The sequence below is a fragment of the Camelus ferus genome, chromosome 9 (genome assembly GCF_009834535.1).
Source record: "Camelus ferus isolate YT-003-E chromosome 9, BCGSAC_Cfer_1.0, whole genome shotgun sequence".
Taxonomy (NCBI): Eukaryota; Metazoa; Chordata; class Mammalia; order Artiodactyla; family Camelidae; genus Camelus; species Camelus ferus.
The window spans coordinates 21,880,428-21,887,598 of NC_045704.1; positions in this window are offsets into that span (position 1 = coordinate 21,880,428).

Below are 7,171 nucleotides of genomic sequence, written 5' to 3' on the forward strand. Positions count from 1 at the left end.
TCTGAGCCAGACCCTGGGCAGGTGATGTTGGGGACACTGTGGTGACCAACAAAGACCCAGTCCCCACCCCCATAGGCTCCTGATACTCAAGGGTAGACCAAATGTAAAACCTAGAGACCAAGACATTCTAGCCCATGCCCATGTCAACATAGACATTGGTGTGGTTTTTCCTCCTCACTGGACTCTGATACCATTCACCTAACCAGCCTTGCACCAATTTGACAGTCATGTTAATTACTATACCCTTATAATAAGTCATGACATCTGGTAGTATAAATTTTTCAACTTTGGTTTTCAAAATTGTCTTGGTTATCCTTGGCCCTTTGTTTAAAAAAATAAAAAATTGAGACCAGCTTATAGTTTCCATCCCCCAAAAAGCAATTTTTAAAAAAATTGGGACTTCATTAAATCTAAAGATAAATTTGGGTAGAATCAATATATTACAATGTGTAGTCTTCCAATCCATGAACATTGTAAACCTTTCCATTATTTAGGCTTTCTTTAATTTCTCCCAGCAATGTGCAGTTATTAATGTAGAGACTTTACATATATTTTATTATATTTGTTGCTAAGTGTTTCATATTTTCATGCAAATTGTGTCTTAAATTTCATTTTCTAACTTTTTGTTGTGTGTAAAATGTATTTGGTATTTATACATGACCTTGTAACTAATTATTTTGCTACATTCACTTCCCTCCAGTAAAATACTGAATGCAGAAGTTGATGACAGACATGCTTATGTTATTCTTAATATTTCATTGTTAGATATACTTCTGACCTAGGTTTTTAATAGTAGAACTTTACAGATTAAGAAAAAAAATTCCTATTTTATCAAGAGTTTTGAGCCATGAATGAGTGTTGAATTTTATTAAATGATTTTTCTGCATCTACTGAGATGATTATATGGTTTCTCTTTTTTCAGTCTTGCTAGGGTTTTATCAATCTCATTCATCTTTTTAAAGAATCAACTTTTGGCTTGTTGATTTTCTTTATTGTACTTTTGTTTTCTATCAAATATTTCTGGTATTTGAGATGTTTGCTTAGATCTGTAGTTTTTGCCCTTTTCTTCCTCCAAAGTATATATTTAGGCTGTAAATTTCCCCCTAAGCACAACTTACCTGCACCCTACAAGTTTTGATAAGTTATATTTTCATCTGCAGTCAGTTAAAAATACTTTCTATCTTCAATTGTGATTTCTCTTTTGATTTATTAGTTATTTAGAGATTTCATTGTATAATTTTCAGATATCTGAGGATGTTCTTTTTATCTTTTTGTCGTTTGTGTCCAGCTTAATTCCACTGACCAAAACATGTGATTCTATTCTTTTAATGTTTATGGAGACTTATTTTAATTTTTTTAAACTGAAGTAGAGTTGATGTACAATGTTGGTTAGTCTTAGGTGTACAGCAAAGATATATATGTGTATATATGTATTTTTTCAGATTCTTTTTCATTATAGGTTATTATAAGATATTGAATATTGTTACCTGTGCGATACAGTAGATTCTTTGTTGTTTTTCTATTTTATATATAATAATATGAGTCTGTTAATCCCAAACTCCTAATTTATTCCTCCCACCCCCTTCCCCTTTGATAGCCATAAGTTTGTTTTCTATGTCTGTGAGTCTGTTTCTATTTTGTAGATAAGTTCATTTGTATCTTTTTTTTTTTTTAGATTCCACATATAAGTGATATTATATTTGTCTTTCTTTGTCTGACTTACTTCACTTCATATGATAATCACCAGATCCATCCTCATTGCTGTAAATGGCATTATTTCATTCTTTCTTATTCCATTGTGTGTGTGTGTGTGTGTGTGTGTGTGTGTACCACATCTTCTTTATCCATTCATCTGTCTATGGTTATTTAGTTTGCTTCCATGTCTTGGAACTTGTAATTAGTGCTGATATGAACATTGGATGCATGTATCTATTTGAATTAGAGATTTCATCTTTTCCAGTTGTATTCCCAGGAGTGGGATTGCTGGATCCTATGGTAACTCTATTTTTAGCTTTTTAAGGAATCTCCATACTGCTCTCCACAGTGACTGCACCAAGTTACATTCCCAATAACCGTGTGAGAGGGTTCCCATTTCTCTACAACCTCTCCAGCATTTATTATTTAGACTTTTTGATGATGACCATTCTGACTGGTGTGAAGTGACATCTCATTGTGGTTTTGATCTGCATTTTTCTATTAGCGACACTGAGCATCTTTTCATGTGCCTGTTGGGCATCTGTATGTCTTCTTTGGGGAGATGTCTGTTTAGTTCTGCCCATTTTTTGATTGGGTTGTTTGGAGGTTTTTTGTTTGTTTTTTGATATTGAGCTATATGAGCTGTTTGTATATTTTGGAAATTAAGCCCTTATCAGTCGCATCATTTGCAAATATTTTCTCCCAGTCTGTAAGTTGTCTTTTCATTTTGTTTATGGTTTCCTTTGCTATGCAAAAGCTTATAAATTAGATTAGGTCCCATTAGTTTATTTTTACTTACATTTCTTTTGCCTTGGGAGATTGATTTAAGAAAGTATTCCTATGATTTATGTCAGAGAATGTTTTGCCTTTGTTCTCTTCTAGTTTTATGTTGTCCTGTCTTATGTTTAAGTCTTCAAGCCATTTTGAGTTTATTTCTGTGTATGGTGTAAGGGAGTGTTCCAACTTCATTGATTTACATATGGCTGTCCAGCTTTCCCAACATCACTTGCTGAAGAGACTGTTTTTTTTTCTATTGCATAGTCTTACCTCCTTTGTCAAAGATTAATTGACCGTAGACATGTGGGTTTATTTCTGGGCTCTATTGAGATTCATTGTATGGCCTAGAGTACAGTCAATTTTGGCAAATCTTTTATGTGAATGTGAAAATGTACGTTCTGAGGTTGAGTATAGTGTTCCATATACATGAATTAGGTCACATTTATATCATTGTTCAGATCTTCTATATCTCTACTAAATTTTTGTTCGTATGTGTCATCATGGATTTGTATTTCAATATTTAGTACTATCAGTTTTTGCTTTACATATTTTTAAGTTCATACAAACTTAGTATCATATCTTCCAATTGGATTGACATTTTATAAAATATCTCTTGTAAATCTCTAGTAATATTTTTGGCCCTTATATGTACTTTTTGTTATTGGTATGACTACTACAGCAATTTTCTTTTAGTTAATGTATACATGATGTTTTCCCATGTTTTTTACTTTCAGCTTTTCTATATTCTTTTATTTAAGGTGGATCTCTTTTAAGCAAGTGTATATTTAGATTTTAGTTTTGGTATTAAGCCTGAAAATTTTCATCTTTTAATTGGAGTGTTTAGTTCATTTACATTTAATGTAATTATTAACTTAGTTGGGTTTAAATCCATCATCTTCCTATTTGTTTTCTACTTGCTCTGTCCCTTCTTTAGTTCTTTTGTCTTTTCTTTCTTTTGGATTCACCAAGTATTTTTTAAAATTATGATTCCATTTTCTTCTCTATTATCTTACTAAATATGCGTTCTTTTATTGTTCTTTTATTATTTGCTCTAGAGATTGCAGCATTATTTCTCACTCATTAGAATGTCATGTAAACTTGTACCATTTCCTAGACAATGCAGAGATCTCACAACATTCTAGCTTCATTTATTCCCATCCACTTGTTGTACTCTTGTTATTTTTATTTTACATATATTTTAAACCCTGCCAGATATGCTTTTAAAACACTCTCAGTATTAATTTTGTTTTAACCACATGTTTATTCATTCTTGTGGTGCTTTTCATTCCTGTATTACTTTGCTTCCATTTGGAGTCATTTTCCCACTGCCTGCCTGGAGAATTCTCTTTAGTAAAGCCTTTAGTGTGCTCTGCTGTGGTGAATTCTCTCCGTATCTGAAAGTATCTTTGTTTTTTGCCTCCATCTTTGGAGGATATTTTCACTGTGGTATATAGAATTCTATACGTAGCGTTCTAGATTGGCAGTCATTTTCTTTTAGTGCTTTGAATATGTCATGCCAATGGCCTTCTAGCTTCCTTTATTTCTTTTTAAAAGCCAGTGTAATGTATATGTTCATGTATGACTGAAAAATTGTGCTGTACACCAGAAATTGACACAACATTGTAAACTGACTGTAACTCAGTAAAAAAATATAAATAAATTTTTTTTAAAAGCCAATGTAGAGTGTTATGATTGTCGCTTTGAAAGTAGTGTATCTTTTTCTTCTCGGGCCATTTTTAAGATTTCCCCTTTGGTTTTCAGCAGTGTTTTCCTATAAAGTACCTAGGTACGGTGTGTTGTTGTTGTTTTGTTTGTTTGTTGTAAATATTTATCCTGTGTGGAGTTTGAAGACCTTCTTGACTTTGCTGCTTGATGTCTTAAATCTGTTTTGAAGCATTTTCAGTGACTGTCTCTTCAAATATTGCTTATGTTCCTTTCTCTCCTTTTCTCCTTAGTCTCCATTTACATGAACGTTAGACCTTTTCACCATGTCTCATGTCTCTTACACTCTTCTCTGTATTTTCCTGTCTTTTCCACTTGCATGCCTTAGTATAGATATTTTTCTATGAACCCGTATTTCATTTCCCTAATCCTCTCTTTTGTTGTGTCCATAAGTTTGTTATCCAGTTTAGTGAATTCTTAATTTCACAAATTTTGATTTTTTAATTCTAGTATTTCCATTTGATTCTTCTACATAGATTCAAAATCTTCATCTTGTCCTCTCTTAGACATATTGGTCATAGTTATCTTAAAGTCTACACTTGTTATTAATAAGAGGGCCATCTGATATAAGCTACTCAGTTGTAGAAGCAGAAATCTCCCATATGTTATCGAAAGAATTATTGAAAGAATAACAGGGAATCTGCAGCCTCATTTGAAATCTTGGATTTTACATGTTGGCCACTGATTTAAATATTCTAAAAACACCCTAGGGAGGTCAATTAAAACATCTCTTCAGGCTGCATCCAGCCAATGTGACTTCTTATGTAGATAAAGTGAAAGTTGGAAGTGGGCTTTCTTACAGCGTCCCCATAGCCCTGTTTGCCTGTCTAGAAAGATTCCCTGGGCTTAAGGGAAAGACAGAGAGAGGGAAGGAGATGGAGGGGAAGCAATAGGGGTATAGATGTTGATGTGTCTCAGATAGAGCGTCTTGATGAGATTCCGGGAGGCAGATGAAAACTCTAGATGGTTTTGTAGATCTGAGAGCAGAAGGGGTGGGGGTGGCAGCAAGATACCATAAAGGACACAGTTTGGGAATCTAAGCACACAACTTATGTTAAATACAGAGGCCCCCACATAGGGCTGGAGCATGACTAGGAGAGCCCACAGCCCTCAGGTGCCAGGCAGAAGGAGGCAGGAGGTCTCAGTGAAGACCTCGATGGACCTGGGACCTCACTCACTCAGCGCTCTCCCCCTCGGTCACTCGTCCTTGGTCACTGGCCCCATACCCGTTACATAGACTCACAGGGCAGCCGTGCCAGGGTCTAGCCCTCTCCTGGGCATGTCCTCCCTTCAAATATCCACATGGTTCTTTATCTCACTTCCTTTAGGTGTTTGTGAAACTTCATCTCCTTGGAGAATACACAGACAAGCCTGATCATCCAGCCTAAAATAGCTCACCCCCCACACACACACACAGCAGCCTTTCTAGCCCCACTTCCCTGCTTTATTTTCCTCTTTGGCAATTATTACAGTCGATCCCCGTGATTCAAGGATTTCACACTTATGAGTTCACCCACTGACTAACACGTATTTGCAACCCCCACGGTGCTTTCCTAGTCATTTGCAGACACAGACAGAGTGGCAGGAAAGTTGCATTCCCTCCCATGCGCATTCCCAGCTGAGGTCCAGCAAGGTGACACTCTGCCTTCAGTGTTAGCAAGCATCCTTTTCATGGTCTATTTAGTGCCCCATTTTTTTTTGTTTGTTTGCATTTTTGTGCCTTCTGTTTAAAACGGTTCCCAAGCGCAGTGAAGTGTTCCTAAGTGCAAGGAGGCTGTGTTGCGCCTTACGAAGAAAATGTATTTGTTAGATTAGCTTTGTTCAGACATGAGTTACACTGTTGTTGGCTACAAGCTCAATGTTAATGAATCAACAATATATAGTAAAGAAAGTGTCTAATTAAAAACATACATAAAACAAGGTTACATGTTGATCAGCTGACAAAAATGTTATGATCAAAGACTTACAGGACCTTAAACTTGTATTTGCCCTAAGACTAGTGTTTTAGCACTTGCTAATTTAATGACTTTATAGAACAGTCATCAATAACAAGAATCTACTGTATCTGACATCATGTATTATGTATTTGGTTATTATCTGTCTCTTCCACTAGAAGCTAAGCTCAGAAGGGGCAGAGGCTTTGTCTAACCTGTTCACCACTTTGATTAGAATGATGGCCAGCACATGGTAGGCATTCAGTAAATGTGTGAAATGAATGAATGCTGACACATCAAGCCTGCATAATAATTATTTTTAATTTCAGAACAGAGAAGGGGTTTAGGAGAGAGTTTATTTAAAATGAATTGAGCCATGCAGATATCTGTGGGAGGACCAGCATGTGCAAAGGTCCTGGGGCAGGAACTCTTTGCTTGCCTGATATGTTCAGAGGATAGCAGGGCGGTCAGCATGGCTGGAGCAGTTGGGTGGGGAGGGATAGGAGATCTGTGGTGGTCTGGTTTTCATTATCAATTGTTGGGAACATTGTAACCTTGCTCATGATTGTTTGAGGCTTAAAATAACCATTTGTACTATCAGTATTGTAACTTTCTCTCTAAGTATAAGAGATTATACATTAAGATTATAATGTTTCTGTTTTTCATGAACTAAAACTACTCACCTACATCCCTGCACGTACACCACGCCCCTTACTCATTCCTATGATGTATTTTACTTTAATTCTTTATTTGACTATTCTCAGTAAATACAAGAGCTTTGGAGGAGCTCGGGGAATTGGCCTCTGGCTCCCTCTCACTCTCTTGACTTGATAAAGTCTTGAGTAATTTCGTTCTTCCACAGTGGGACTTTTGCTGGACAAAACCCACAGCGAACAGAACCCACAGAGGTCAGCATGGAACCAGAGAGGATTTATTCACCTCTCCATCCCCAGCACTAAGAAATGTGCCCAGAACCTAGTAGGTGTTCAGAAAAAAATGTGTTGAATGTTCACATGTAACACTTGAAGGGGAAAGCAGGAGGG